The sequence below is a fragment of the Loxodonta africana genome, chromosome 10 (genome assembly GCF_030014295.1).
Source record: "Loxodonta africana isolate mLoxAfr1 chromosome 10, mLoxAfr1.hap2, whole genome shotgun sequence".
In the NCBI taxonomy this organism is placed as follows: domain Eukaryota; kingdom Metazoa; phylum Chordata; class Mammalia; order Proboscidea; family Elephantidae; genus Loxodonta; species Loxodonta africana.
In genome coordinates this window covers 16,466,555-16,482,517 of record NC_087351.1, presented here as the reverse complement: position 1 = coordinate 16,482,517, position 15,963 = coordinate 16,466,555, and the positions used below count along the sequence as shown (strand labels likewise).

At 41.2% G+C, this 15,963-nt stretch overlaps 1 long non-coding RNA gene across 1 annotated transcript in view; it reads left to right on the top strand.

Annotated features, from left to right (window-relative positions):
• Positions 1-8,259: 8,259 nt before the first annotated feature.
• Positions 8,260-15,963, top strand: part of LINC02915 (long intergenic non-protein coding RNA 2915) — a 29,395-nt gene continuing 21,691 nt past the window's right edge. Inside the window, exon 1 of the long non-coding RNA XR_010323093.1 lies at positions 8,260-8,342. This is a non-coding gene — a long non-coding RNA (long intergenic non-protein coding RNA 2915). The remainder of the gene's footprint in view (positions 8,343-15,963) is intronic.

The following is a 15,963-nucleotide window of genomic DNA, read 5'->3' as shown; positions in this document are numbered from 1 at the left end:
AGATTGAATAAGTAAGGTAAAAGAATACAACCCTGCCACACATCTTTTTGTAAACTGACCATACGAATGCCAGTAAATTTCCATTAGTCCTTAAACTAGCCCAAGCCAGATTTATCCCCCCCACCACCACCACCCCCGCCACGCACAGAAGGGTCAGCTGTGAGCGCTAATTGACCTTAACAGAGGATGCAGCAACAGGAGAACAAATCAGAAAGAAAATCATCACCGAGACCCTATTCCGAAGTGAGAGGTCCTACGAGAACCATGTCACCTCCTGTTTCCTAGCTGCCTTATAGAGTTTTCCCTCCCCAGAACAGCTTTGTGGCCACCATCTTGCTGCCCAGAACAGCTTTGTGGCCACCATATAAGCCCTGCTTCCCCTTAGCTCGGGGGGTCGAATCTGAGGAACTTCCTCCTGGCTCCTTGCGCTGCATATTGCAATAAAGTTACTTTCTCTTTCTCAAAGACCAATGTCCAGATAATTGGCGTCTGAGCATGCCAGACAAGGACCCACCTTCTAGGGTTCCATAACATTTTCTGATTTTAAGCCATGTAGTACCCCCTTGTTTTGTTCAAACAACTGCCTCTTGATTTATGCACAGGTTCTGCATGAGCACGATTAAGTGTTCTAGAACTCCCATTCTTTGCAACTTTAACCATGGGCTCTCCTTTGCTAACAAGGCATGGGAAGGGCTGCATTCATTTTGGAGGCTTTAGGGGAGAATCTGTTTCCTTGCCTTTTCCAGCTTCTCTTCAAATCTCTCTCTGACCTTCCTGCCTGGCTCTTGTAAAGACGCTTGTGATTACAGTTGGCCCACCTTGATAATCCAGGATAATCTACCCATCATAAAATTCTTTACTTAGTAACATCTGCAAAATCCCTTTTGCCATGTAAGGTAACATTCACAGGTTCCAGACATTTTGACGTGGACACCTTTGGGGGGCACTGTTTTTTCTACCAGACCAGCACATATACAGCCTGTCCTTCACTTGGACATAGCATTTTGAGCTATGGTCTTTGACAACACATTAAGCCTCGCATTCTGAGAATGGGATTTTTTCCTGGGATAATTGCTTTAGGGGGTGAAACTTGACTTTGTTTCTACATGGTGTAGCCAATCAGTGAACATACTAACTTGCTGAAATTTTTTAAAGAGTGAAGTTCATATGAAAACTGTAATTGAGCAATATCTTTTCTGAGGCTCGGCAGGAACCACACCAGTCCCTGTCTTTCACAGGACTTGGACAATTGTAGACAGCCTCAGCTTCAAGTATCAGAACCTCTCACTCTATCACGGCTGTGCAAGCTTCTCAACCCAACAGTGTGAACTTGGGAGGACTTCAAGTACTTTGGGCTTTTAATTCACAATTCCTTTCGGTTTTTTTGTCTTTAGACTTGTAAAGGGATTAGTGTTTGAATTTTAAACTTGAGGGAATTTCAAAATGGAAGGAATTATATTTGAATGAGTCGGAATCCACTGAACAGCAATGGGTTTGGTTTGGAAACCCTGGTGGCTTAGACGTTAAGAGCTATAGCTGCTAACTCAAAAGTTGGCAGTTGGAATCCACCAGGGACTCCTTGGAAACCCTATGAGGCAGGTCTACTTTGTCCTATAGGGTCGCTATGAGTAGAAATCGACTTGACAGCAATGAGTTTGTTTTTTTATTCACATTTTTAGCATTTTATTAATGGAATTTCTGTCTGCATTTTCATTTACTTTTATCGCAGAATCCCTGATAGGACATTTGGACAATTGTAGAAAGACAGAATTTAGGAAGCAAAAGAGAATTGGGTGAAAAATTTTTGGCTTTGGAGTTAATTTGAATACTGCATTGTTCTGACCCATTTTACCACCACTAGGGGCAAAATCTCCTCCCTGCAGGAGGAGCCTGCCCAGACCTGCCCTGCTGGGTATACTGGTTTAAATGCAGGGTTCAGTACCAGGTGACCCACTTCCTCCTGGAGGAAAAGCAGGCTCTGCAGCATGCTATTGTTGTGCAGGTCATATGCGCCAGGACTCTAGGGGACTTCTTCACTTCACAGTCCACTCAAATGGGTAGCCCCGGTGACACAGTCATTAAGAGCTCAGCTGCTGATCAAAAGGTCAGCAGTTTAAATCCACCAGCCACTCCTGGGAAACCCTATGGGACAGTTCTACTCTGTGCTACAAGGTCACTGTGAGTTGGAATCGACTCACTAGCAACAGGTTTGTATTGGTTTTGGTGGTACAAACGATTAAGTACTACTCTGCAGACATGGGAATGCTATAAATTGGAATCTACACTACAGCAACTAATTGAAGGTTGGTGGTCCCAACCCACCCAGAGACACCTTGGACTTGGAAGAAAAGCCTGGCAATCTGCTTCTGAGAGGTCCTGTCACTAAGTGTGTGTTGCAGGGGGAGAGTTGTAACAGCCAGGAAACCCTAGTGGTGTAGTGGTCAAGAGCTATGTCTGCTAATCAAAAAAGTTGGCAGCTCAAATCTGCCAGGCGCTCCTTGGAAACGCTATAGGGCGGTTCTACCCTGTCCTGTAGGGTCTCTATAAGTCAAAATCGACACAATAGGAACAGGTTTTGTTTTGTTGGTAACAGCCATGACATAGAGGTAATGTCTTAAGCCAGGTTTGTCAGTTAAGAAGGTTATGCTTTGGGTTCCATCCGACCTATTCCTTGGTCTTGTTTTTCAATTGGATCCAAATTTGAGTGGAAAACAGGTCTCCTAACCGATCTCTTCCCGTCAATCCTTGATGCTACCTGTCTGTTCTGCAGGCATTTTAGTTTGTAATACTTTGCTAAGAGCAGGTGCTCTGAAGTGTTTTTGTGCCCCAGACCCCTTTGGTAAGTCTGGAAACCTATGGATCCCTCTCAGAATAATGTCTTCAAGTGCAAAAAACAAAATACACTGGATTACAGAGTAAACCAAGCCTAATGAAACACAGTTCTGAAAAATACTGAAAAGCACATTTGAGCTATTATAACGTATGTTAATTTTTATCAGTATATTAAATAATGACCTCTAGTAATGGGTCTAATAAGTACATACTTTTAATGTATTGATAAGCACAAACAATATTTTAAGATATGTCCACTGTAATGCTTGTTGCCATAGAGTCGATTCTGACTCACAGCAACCCTACAGAACAGAGAGGAACGGCCCCATAGAGTTTCCATGGAGCACCTGGTGGATTCGAACTGCCGACCTTTTGGTTAGCAGCTGTAGCACTTAATCAGTACGCCACCAGGGTTTCCTTCACTGTAACAGAATATGGAAATAGCTATGATGTCTATTGATGGTGAAGTCATGTTGTTGTTTGCTGCTGTCAGGTCAGCCCCCAATTCCTGGTGATCCCATGCTCAACAGAACAAAACACTGCCTGGTCCTGTATCATCCCCACAATCAGTTGTGGATTGGACCATTGTGATCCATCAGCTTTTCATTGGCTGATTTTTGGAAGTAGATTGCCAGGACTTTCTTCCTAGTGTGTCTTTGTCTGGAAGGTATACTGAAACCCGTTAAGCATCACAACAGCACACAAGCTTCCACTGACATACGAGTGGTGGCTGCACGAGGGACCTTGTCTAGTACTCAAACCCAGGTCCCCTGCATGGAAGGCAAGGATTCTACCACTGAACCACCGATGTCTCATGGCAAAGTTATAGGTACTGATAATACTGCTCTGATGTGTTGCACACATTTATAAAGGAAGAAAATACCAAGTTTCTCTTAGAGGTGAGTGAAGACAAATGTCCCCCCAAAAACGTGTATATCAGTATTGTGTGGTTGTCCTCCATTTTGTGATTGTAATTTTATGTTAAGGAGGTTTGGGTGGGATTGTCACACTCTTCCTAAGGTCACAGCCCTGATCCAATGTAAAGGGAGTTTCCCTGGGGTGTGGCCTGCACCACCTGTTATCTTACAAGAGATAAAAGGAAAGGGAAACAAGCAGAGAGTTGGGGACCTCATACCACCAAGAAAGCAGTATGGGAAGCACAGCGAATCCTTTGGACCCGGGGTCCTTGTGCAGAGAAGCTCCTGGTCCAGGGTAAGACTGATGAGAAGGCGACAGAGAGAGAAAGGCTTCCCCTGGAGCTGATGCCCTGAATTTGGACTTTCAGCCTACTTTACTGTGAGGAAATAAACTTCTCTTTGTTAAAGCCATCTACTTGTAGTATTTCTGTTATAGCATCACTAGATAACTAAGACAATAAATACATGATTTTTTCCTTTCCAGAGTTCATGGACTGTCTACATGGAAAACCAAATTATAAACCTCTGGCTTAGAGTGGCTACCTATTACTTATCTGCCATATAAAAATCCAAGTTATTCTACTTTCCCTTTAAGGCCTTCTATCAGATCTTGCCCTAGTCCTTCACACTTCACTAGTTCCATCCTGCATCACTCCTCAATCTAGATCCACTTTTATCCAAAGCAAGTCTTCATAAATCTTTTTTTTTAATTGAATTTTAGATGAAGGTTTACAGAACAAGCTAGTTTCTCATCAAACAGTACACACATTGTTCTATGATATTGGTTAACAACCCCATGACAACTCAACACTCTCCCTTCTCAACCCTGGGTTCCTTATTCCCAGGTTTCCTGTTCCCTCCTGCCTTCCAGTCCCTCCCCCAGGGCTGGTGCACCCCTTTAGTCTTGTTTCGTTCCATGAGCCTGTTCAATTTTTGGCTGAAGGGTGAACCTCAGGAGTGACTTTATTACTGAGCTAAAAGGGTATCCGGGGGCAATACTCTCAGAGTTTCTCCGGTCTCTGTCAGGCCAGCAAGTCTGGTCTCTCTTTTTGAGTTAGAATTTTGCTCTACATTTTTCTCCAGCTCTGTCTGGGACCCTCTATTGTGATCCCTGTCAGAGCAGTCAGTGGTGATAGCCAGGCACCATCTAGTTATACTGGGCTCAGGCTGGTGCAGCCCGTAGTAGATGTGGTCCATTAGTCCTTTGGACTAATCTTTCCCTTGTGTCTTTAGTTTTCTTCATTTTTACTTGCTCCTGAAGGGGTGAGACCAGTGGAGTATTCTAGATGGCCGCTCACAGGCTTTAAGACCGCAGGTATTACTGACCAAAGTAGAATGTAGAACATTTTCTTTATAAACTGTTATGCCAGTTGAGCTAGATGTTCCCTGAGACCATGGTCCCCACAGCCCTCAGCCCAGCAATTCAGTCCCTCAGGGAGTTTGGATGTGTCTATGGAGCTACCATGGCCTTGCCTTGTACAGGTTGTGCTAGCCTTCCCAGTATCGTGTACTGTCTTAACCCTTCACCAAAGTTACGACTCATCTATTGTCTATTAAGCGATTTTCCATCCCCACCCCTCCCCTCCCTCATAACTATCAAATATTGTTTCTTTTTGTATGTAAACCTTTTCCTGAGTTTTTACAATAGTGGTCTCATACAATACTTGTCCTTTTGTGATTGACTTATCTCACCCAGCATAATGTCCTCCAGATGCACTCATGGCTAACGTTTTCTTTGTTCCTCTTACTCTCCTGTGCTGAGTTCCTTTTGTTTGTGGATTTCTTTTTCATTTCATTTTTGTAGATCTTGTTTTTATTGAGACTTTATGTTTTTCTTCTTTATTTTGATGAGTAGGTCGTTAACTTTCTTTGTGGTTACCTTGAAATTTACCCTTATCTTCCTAGGTTTGAATCAGTCTGTCATTACTTGGTATCGCCTTGCCTACCTCTCCATTAGAAAGTTCTATACCTACACTATTTATTCCCTCTTTTATTGTTGTCATTTATAGGTTAACCTCTCCGGTTCCTGTTGCATTGTTTTGGTTTTGGATAGTCCTTGAGAGTTCATTTCCTAGGTTAGTATCTGGCTGGTACAATCTTGTGTCCTAGATTTAGGCTGTGGTCTGATGTTGATTGTTCTCAGACTGAAGAACTCCCTTTAATAATTCTTATAAGTTTGGTTTGGTTTTTACATATTCCCTTAATTTCTGTTTATCTTGAAATGTCCTAATTTCACCATTATATTTGAAAGAAAGTTTTGCAGGATATATTACTCTTGGTTGGCAATTTTTTTCTTTCAAGGTTTTATGTATGTCATCCCATTGCCTCCTTGCCTGTATGGTTTCTGCTGAATAATCAGAGCTTAATCTTATTGTTTCTCCTCTGTATGTGACTTTGTTTTCCTCGAGCTGCTTGCAGGATTTTTTCTTTGTCTTTGGTTTTAGCAAGTATGATTATGATATGACTTGGCGTTTTTCTTTTGGGGTCTATCCTATATGGGGTTCATTGAGCTGCTTGGATGATCAGCTTTTTATCATTCATGATATTGGGGAAGTTTTCTGTCAGCAATTCTTCAACGATCCTCTCTGCTTTTTCCGTCTTCTCTCCCTGTTCTGGAACTCCGATCACTCGCAAATTTTTGCTTTTTATTTTATCCCACATAATTCTCAGGGTTTCTTCACTTTTTTCTGATTTTTCCTCAAATGAAGTTGTATCCAAGTGTTTGTCTTCAATTTCGCTGATTCTGTCTTCCATCGTTTCAAACCTACTCCTCAGCCCTTCCACGACACTGTCCATTTCTGAAATCTTGTTGTTTATATTTTGGATTTCTAATTGTTTTTGTATGATTTCTAGTTGTGAACTTCTTTTCACATTTTCTTCCCATATTACTTTCCTGAATTGTTCCATTTTTTGTCTGTATTTTCCATGAATTTGTCTGCCTCTTCCATAAATTTTCTATTTTTTCCTCATTTTTACCTGCTTTTTGCTTCAATTCTTGGATTGTTCTGAATATTAGAGATTTGAATTCCCTGTCAGGTAGTTCTAGCGCCTTTTCTTCTATTGGAAAGTCATCTGGTGTTTTGTTTTTGACACCCACTGGACCCATCCTGTCCTGTTTTTTTATATGTTTTGATATTGTCTGCTATCTTCAGGACATTCAGTAGCTACCTTCTTCATTTCTTGATTGTAGATTTGTTTGTTTCATCCTGCTTTTTTGTTTTATTTGGTTATGTCTGAACAGGCAGGCTGTGTGCTCTTTGTTGTTTGCTCATCTGTATTCACGATATTTTCACCTGTTTTACCAATGGGCAGGGCCAGTCATTCGCTACAGTGCAGCAGGACAGGTCCAGCTGAAGGGTAGGGGCTGGGATGGGTTGTTTGTGGCACGTACCAGGGCTGACAGAGCGGGCCAGTAATCAGTGCTGGGCAGGTTCTAGTAGGCCATGCCTGTGCTGCTCGGGGTGGGGGGTGTGATGTTCAGTGCAGGGTGCAGGCAGACAGGACGGAGGGGAGAGGTTGTGATGTGTGGAGCTGATAGGGGTATGGGAAAAGGGAGAGAAAAACAGGAGCCTACAACAAACAAGCAAACAAAGAAAGAGAAAAAAAAAAGAGTGCTAAGGGAGCTTGTCGTTAGAGTGGAGAGATGAGAAACCAAGAAATAGAGAAAAGTAAAAAAGGAAAAGAGAAAAAGAAAGAAAAAATATAAAAATTTGGAAAAGAAACACCTCCAGGAGTCCTGGAGTCCCACCAGTGGGGCCGCCAAGACTGGGAAGTGGCTCCCAGGCTGCATAGCACAGTCTGGCTAGAGGGGGTATAGATGTCACACAGCACCAGGTATTCAAGAAACAGGAAAAGAACATAAGTATAAAGAGATGAGAACTGAGAAATGAGGAAAGGGAAAAAGGGAGAGAAAAGAGAAAAAGAAAAAAAAAAATGCCCCAGAGATCCCACCTATGCAGCTGTGCAGATTGGGAGAGTGGATCCTAAGCCATGCAGTGCAACCTGCCCAGAAGGGGCTCCCAAGCTGTGAAAAGAAAAAGAAAACAAACAAACAAAACAGAACAAAGCAAAACAAGGGGGAGAAAAAAAAAAAAAGCCCCAGGGATCCCACCAGCCTGGTGTCACAGGCTGGGGAAGTGGTTCCCCAGTTGAGCGTGGCTTCACAGCCTTTCAAGAAGAAGCGAAGATGGCACACAGAACCTGGTTTTCCAGAGAAAGGAGGGGGAGGTTCCAGGAGGCACAGAAGAAACCAAAAGAGAGGGAAAGAACCAACACCAGCTCAGGGGCCAGATCAGTGTGGGCAGGGCAACTCCAGGCAGCCTGAGGCCAAAGCAGTTGCCTCCCAACCACGAGACTGTGGCTGGCGGGAAGCAGAGGAGGCCGATGGGGAGGAGAATGTCGGGGGACGGGGGGTGCTAGGAAAGCATATATCACTTGTTACCCAGTGCTCTGTCTCCTGCTGGGAACTTCACGAAGCTGCCTTCCTGTACTCCCAGGCCGCCAATCTCCGATGTGGGTGTGGCGAATCCAAGTGGCACAGACGCTGCACCTCCTGACCAGCCGAGCCACCGCAGTCAGCCAGGAAGCTCAGAGGTAGAGCAACAGGGAGAGAATGGGGGTGGGAAAGCGTGTATCGCTAGTTACCAGGTGCTCCGTCTCCTGCCGGGAGTCCGTGAAGCTGCCTCCCCGTGCTCCTGTCTGCCAATCCCCGGCTGGAGGCCAAGATGGCGGCTCCGTGCTGCATTAGCGGGTGGGGCCCTCCACGCGACTCTCCCATCACTCTCCATCCTCTGTCGGTTTCTTATTCTGTTCAGTGCTTGGCTGAGTTCTCTATCTCTTCGTCTGGCACTTCAGGTTCTAGGAATGACATTTGTCTCTATTTTACTTAGTTTTTCAGGTCTTTGCTGTGGAGGGAAAGGGCGTGGTGCTTCTGTCTATGGCAACATGTTCCCTTCATAAATCTTAAAAACTAGCACCCAAAATATTCAGATTTGCACACATGCAATTCCTTCATCTGAAGCGAGGTGCCAAGTCCTGAGGCTTATTATGCACTATGCGTTCAATTTTACATTTTTTTTTTGTTTTGTTTTATATTGTTTGGTCTACATGTGTGTGAAAATGTCATAGCACGTCGTCTAATTAAAAAGATGTGAAGACCCACCGCGGTTTTATAGAAATGTGGCTCTGGAAGAGCAGAAACTGCATCTGCCTTATTTATTTTTGGATCCCCAATTTGGGGCATATAGAAGGAGCTCAACAAATATTTGTGCAATAGATAAATAAACCAGTATTCAATGATAAATTCAGGTTTCCCAGTGAAGCAAATATATATTAAAGAGATAAAAGTTATTTGGGCAACAGGAGCCCATTCTTGATGAAATTGGTTTTCATCCTTGGAACATCTATTTCCTTATTTTTAGAAAACATAAAGGTTTTTCTGTGTAAATGCTGCATAAGTACACAGGAAATGAACAATTACCTTATTTTTTTTACTTAGGAAAGAAAAGAGTGAAAGTGTGTATCAATTACCTTGTCTCCTTTAATGGAGACAAACGTAAGTCCTCTATTTTGGGAATTGTTCCAGACTGGGTCTTCGTAGCTACCTCCTGTTATGATGTTCCAGTTGCTTTAATGTGCATATTTTCTCAGTGAATCATGGTAACCTTTGTTTCCTTCATGTTATACAATAGCTCATGACTTCGCTATTTTTCCTGAAATAAATGGCTCATTTTCCCAACATAAAAAACATGAGTAAAATTTTATCTTGATTTTTAAAAAATATGTAGAGATAGAGCAATTGTTTTTATGTGAGATTGGCATGGGGGGGACGTGTTTTTTGAGTGGCGGTAAGATATAACATTAATATATCACAATTTGTTTTTAAAAGCAGAAAGTGTTTTCCAAACTACAGGTTGAGATCCATCAGTGGGTTGTGAAATCATTTTAGTGGGTCACAAACACTCTTTTTTAAAAATGAAATAGAAAAAAGTAGAAAAGGTCAAAATGTACTGCACATAGTAAGATAAGTGGTGTTTGGTGAAACTTTTAGTGTGTGTGTGTATGTGTGTGTGTACCTATGTTTGAATTGCAATGTAAAATGTATTTCTTACTATGAAATCATGATCAAAGGCTTAAAAAATTAATTTTGACCGTTGTGTTGAATTTACAGATCAGGAAAAAACTGGGGCTTCAATACAACTGTGCCTAAGGTCACAGAGTTGGGGACAATTTCAGGGCTATTGTATCCTCTGACTCTGTTTCCAATCCGGTGCTCTCTCATATACGAAGAATTTTTTGTTTATTTGGATGTTTTGTGTTTAAATGAATCAATCTGTAGACAGAATTGTCAGGCGAAGTCACACAAGAGTTTGATCAATCCAAGACTTTTTGCTTTGATGTTTTTGTTTCTAGGTATAATATCCTTCAGCTAACTTTACTGTGGACGTCTAGCTCTGAATGGGATATATCTGAAAAATGGGTTTGGCAATTCCTATATTGCAGGGTTGTTATAGGAATTAATGACATAACATGTGAAACCAACCAGCAAAATGATTGATCCATTGGAACTGTTGCATAAATATTCAAGGCTAGATTTGTATATTCTTAAATTTGCCTTCCATGGGCATTTAACAGGGCAGTCAGTAGCATAAGAGCCTAAGCTTATTTTTAAGATCTTAATATCATTTGTTCATCATATGTGATCAAACAAGCAAACCATATTACTGTGATAAATGATATTCTGCTAATAATGCGTTTTAATGCAGTCGAGTCTATGGCTATACACATAACTCAATATTTGTGCTGTGCTTAATGAAATTACATGTAAATATACTTTTCTGACTGTATTTAATGGAGAAAAATGTTATTTATAATACAGAATATTAAGTTTGAGTTTAGGTATGAGGAAGAATGTCTCCATATCGTGATTGTTAAACAGTATACCACAGAGCTCTGTGGCATCTTCTTCCTTGAATATTTTGTTTCTGAACAATTACTATTTAAAGATGACTCAGTCAGTGATAATTAGTGACTTGGGGGCAAACTAAATAACTAGCCCATTGTTTATTCAATGAATACTTGTCATAGTCTGTGATTCATTTAAAAATATTTTAAAATTAAGCTCCAATTTTTAATGTTAATTTCCAAAAGGACATATTTAGGAATGAATTACATTTTAAGTTGAGAATTAAGAATTTCGACATCAGGTAGAACAGCCTGCAACATCCTCAGCATCCACCCGCCTCCACAATTGTCTCGAGATAAGATAGCAGTTAAATCATCCAAGAAAGCGATTTTCTATCATACTTGAAGATTTCTACATATGGTGACTATAAAACCTCATAGTGTAGCCTGCTTTCATGTTTAATAACTGTGACTGTGAATAACATGTTTCACAAGTCTAATCAAGCACTCATGGAGACCTCGTGTATGTCAGAGTAGAACTGTGCTCTACAGGATTTTCAATGGCTGCTTTTTTGGAAGAAATTGCCAGGCCTTTCTTCCCAGGTGCCTCTAAATGGACTTAAACCTCCAACCTTTTGGTTAACAACCAAACACATTAACCGTTAGCACCACTCAGGGACATTCAGACTCTAATATAGATTGTTTCATTAATAAATAATTAAATGAAACACGTATTTGTTCATTCTGAAGACAGAAAATGAAAGTTCCTTGTAGCTTTGAACACGTTGAAATGCCACACGTGGATAACTGTTATGGATTGAATTGTATCCTCCCCCCAAAAATGTGTGTCATTTGGGTAGGCTATGATTTCCAGTATTGTGGGATTGTCCACCATTCTGTCATCTGATGTGATTTTCCTATGTGTCATAAATCCTTCCTCTATGATGTTAATGAAGTGGGATTATGAGTACTTTTGTTAATGTGTTTTAAGTTAACCTCTTTTGAGATATAAAAGAGACAAGCGAGCACAGAGACATGGGGACCACATACTCCAAGAAACAAGAGCCAGGAGAATAGTGCATCTTTTGGACCTGGGGTCCCTGCACTGAGAAGCTTCCTGATCAGGGAAAGTTAATGATGAGGACCTTCCCCCAGAGCCGAGAGAGAGAAAGTCTTCCCTTGGAGCTGACACCCTGAATCCGGACTTTTAGCCTCCTAGACTGCGAGAGAATAAAATTTCTCTTTCTTAAGGCCATCCACTTGTGGTATTTATGTTATAGCAGCACTGGATAACCAAGACAATAACAGAGAAAGAACTAGAGTAGTAGCACAAGCCAATAACATTTGTACTGGGACATGGTCTCAAGGGAAAACTGGGAATAAAGGTAAGAATTTGAATCTTATGTTTAATCTTAGCATCTGAGGTCTGAATAAAAACCAAACCAGTTGCCCTCAAGTAGATTTCAACTCATGGCAACCTTGTGTGTGTCACGGTAGAAAGGTGGCCCATAGAGTTGACAGTGGCTGATTTTTTGGAAGTAGATCACCAGGCCTTTCTTCTGAGGTTTCTCTGGATAGACTTGAACCACCAACTTTTTAGTTAGCAGCTGAGTGACACCCAGGAATCCCAAGATGTAAATATCACCTATAAACTCCAGAAGGAGCTGGGGAATGGGGGAGGAGAGGCGCTCATCATAAAAGATTTTGGTGACGTAGTGGTTAAGTGCTATGGCTGCTAACCAAAGGGTCGGCAGTTCGAATCCGCCAGGAGCTCCTTGGAAACTCTATAGGGCAGTTCTTCTCTGTCCTACAGGGTCGCTATGAGTCGGAATTAACTCGACGGCACTGGGTTTGGTTTTTGGAAGGGGGACCTCTCTGAATCAGTTATCTGTATTCTGATCATATTCTGTTTCAGGTCACTGACCATCTCAGGACAAAAAGGAAGGATCAGCACCCCAAGGCGGTATTTTCACAATAAGGTATTAGCTGAAAAGGTCACCCTCCCCTTGAACTCAAAGATGATCTCTTGCACCATTCTTTGACAAGCAGCAGACTGTGGAAACTGGGCAGTGTTTTTCCAGAGATAAACAAGGTTAATGGATATTCCATGATGGAAAGCTGCCGGTTCTAGATACTGCCAGCTCTCATCCAAAAGAACTTACAGAAAGGTTGTCTGGCACTTGCTAACTTCACCCCAAGGCATCTGATTACCAAACACAGGCAATGTACCTCTTCCTTGTTTTCCTAACTGCCAAGGCTCTTTAATAGGAATCTCTGAGCATAGACATTGGCTCCTGCCGCAGCTTCTGGTCCCAGGCAGCAGTCTCCACTGGATCATGTGCTATGATTCCGTCAGGAGCACCAGGTCCCAACATGCTAAACTCAAGTGGAAATGGCAGAAACAGACAAGTGTTCCTCTCCACACTTTATGAGCTTGTTTGTAAATAGCAGTAGTTACAGCCAAGAAACATGAAGACCCCATCAAAAAACACTGACGGAGTACTTAAATCCATTATTGCTTAAGAAAAAGCATCAGACAAGTTGCAACTAATTTATTCCGTCAGAATGAATTATGCACCAAACAACATACTTCATCTACACAGAGGGTTGATGGGAGGACCCCAGGGTGATTCTGCTTAATGCCTGAAAAACAAGCTATGCCATTGAGCCTTTTATAAAAACTGACGTCCAATTGCCCAAACAAATCAGATCTCTGATAAGAAAACTAAGATTCCAAGCCACCTTCAAACCACAGCCATTAATATAAACAGAAGAAAGAGAAACATCACAATTACGTGAAGTCTGCAATAACAGTTATCCCTTGCGTATAAATTGTAAGCTCCGTAAGGTGTGTTTCTTTGAATTAAAATTGTGGTTAAGAGGTATGGCTGCTACCCAAAAGGTTGGCAGTTTGAATTCACCAGCTGCTCCTTAGAAACCCTACAAGGCAGTTCTATTCTGTCCTATAGGGTCAATGGCTTAGTTACCTAATGCTGCTATAACAGAAATACCACAAGTGTATGGCTTCAACAATCAGAATTTTATTCTCTCACAATGTAGGAGGCTAGAAGTCCAAATCAGGGTGTCAGCTCCAGGAGAAGCCTTTCTCTTTCTGTCAGCTCTGGGGGAAGGTCCTTGTCATCAATATTCCCCAGTCGAGGAGCTATTCAGTACAGGGACCTGGGGTCTAAAAGACAAGCTATTCTTCTGGCTCTTGTTTCTTGGTGGTATGAGTCCCCACGTCTCTCTGCTTGAGTCTCTTTTATATCTCAAAAGAGATGGACTTAAGACACAATCTAATCTTGTAGATTGAGTCCTGCCTCATTAACATAACTGCCTCTAATCGTGCCTCATTAACATCATAGAGGAAATCACATCAGATGACAAAATTATGGACAGTCATACAATACCGGGAATCATGGCCTTGCCAAGTTGACACACGTTTTGGGGGAACACAGTTTAATCCATAACAGTCGCTAGGAGTCGGAATCAACACGATGGCAATGGGTTTAGTTTTTGTATGACTCCAAGAAAAATAGATCTGAGAATGAACAAATATTCCAAATATTCTTTCTTGCTGGGACTGTCTTAATAGTCCTAAGTAGGTGCTCACTAAATATTTGTTGAACAAATGACTGTCTTTCTGCTGTTGAGGGTTGGCACAAACCAACGTGTGACTGTGCCAAACATCCATTTTGCAGACTGGCTCAACTTATAGGCAGTTTTTTTTTTTTTTTTTTTTTTTGTTCCAACTCTTCGCAACTAGTATGCCAGTATTAATGTGTAACTCATACAATACTCCCAAGAGTTTTTGTTTTGTTTGCTTTTTATCCTTCTTATAATTTAACAGGGAAATGAAATAATTTGCATGTTTTGCAATTACGCAGGGCAGAGGACTGAACAAGAAAACCATCATACTCCTAGACACTGTGCTTATTGCTCTAGGGCTTGACCATGCTTGTTTTTGTAAGGCCACCCAACTCTAACCAATTGGACATGGAGCAGAAACGGGTACCATGTTCATTATCATAGTGAGGCCAGTTCTAATGTTGCAGGTAATGATGTCACTTATTCTCTTATTCAAGTTATCGAATACTTACTGAATTAGTCCAATAGGCTAGATAATGCTTCATCAACAATAAGCCATCAAATCTCAGTGACTTATCACAACAAAGATATGTATCTCAATCACACAAAGTACTTTGCTGTCCACAGATCTCAAGTCACCGAGTCATGGTTATAGTATTTCTCCTATAATTGTGGCAACTTAGTCATATTTAAGGGTTTAATAATTTGTTGAGCCTTTTAAGAAAGTGTTGATGAGAAAACCCCCCTGGCTACTTGTCCCTGTACTCAAATATTTCTTATACGCTTTTTTAAAAAGTTAAAAGTTGTAAAGGTCAGAATTACACTCTGAGACAGAGCTATAACTCTAAAAATGCTCTTTGTGTTGAGTGCTAATGTTCACTTGAGTAGACCTTGGGCTACCATTTATGCTCCTTGATCTAGAATTCTGCGGTTCAGTTGATGATGGAGGACCCTCCATTTTCTTAAAAGTTTCTCAGTGAACGCTAATCCTGAGTTGTAGCAGCATTATTTCATTCAGCACACGACAGTTCCACCCAATTATAAAAATGAAGTTCACCACTCCCCCTCCAGCACCTCTCATTTTTCTAGTCTTTCAATTCCCGCGTATGATACTTCAACTTCTCTTATCCCATCTCCAGTCTTATCACCACTACACACACAAGCCCACACCACAAATCATTGGCCCTTCTTCTATGGTCATTTTAAACCAAAGAAATAGGTTTTAGGGTCTACTCTTCCCACTCCCAAGCAATGGAAAACTATGTAAACTGAAAAACCGCATAAAATTTGAAAACTATGTGAATAACTTCTTACAGAGGGAATTATTTGATCCTTTCATTTCTTAATATGATAGCAATAGAAGAGAAAAGCTGAAAGTGAAAAAAAAAAACTAACAGAAAGTTGAAAGATCTCTTCAAATACATGAAAAGCCTTTGATATATTTGAGATTAAAAAATAATCATGTATTTTTCAAAACATAGCCCAAGGGTCATAAGAAATCTAAAAAAAATTCTAATGTACTTCGTTGCTAAAAATTTCTGATATCAGAAACCCAAATTAGAAAGAGGGAGAGGGATCATAGAAAGGGAATAAAAAAGCAGAACAGACTTTGGATGGAAGCTCTCTATAACAATGAAAGCTGTTCTAGCAAGCAAAAAGCCAGTATATTTATATTCTTGTTCTTTGTTCTTCTTGTCATTAAAAAAAAAAATTTCAGGGATCA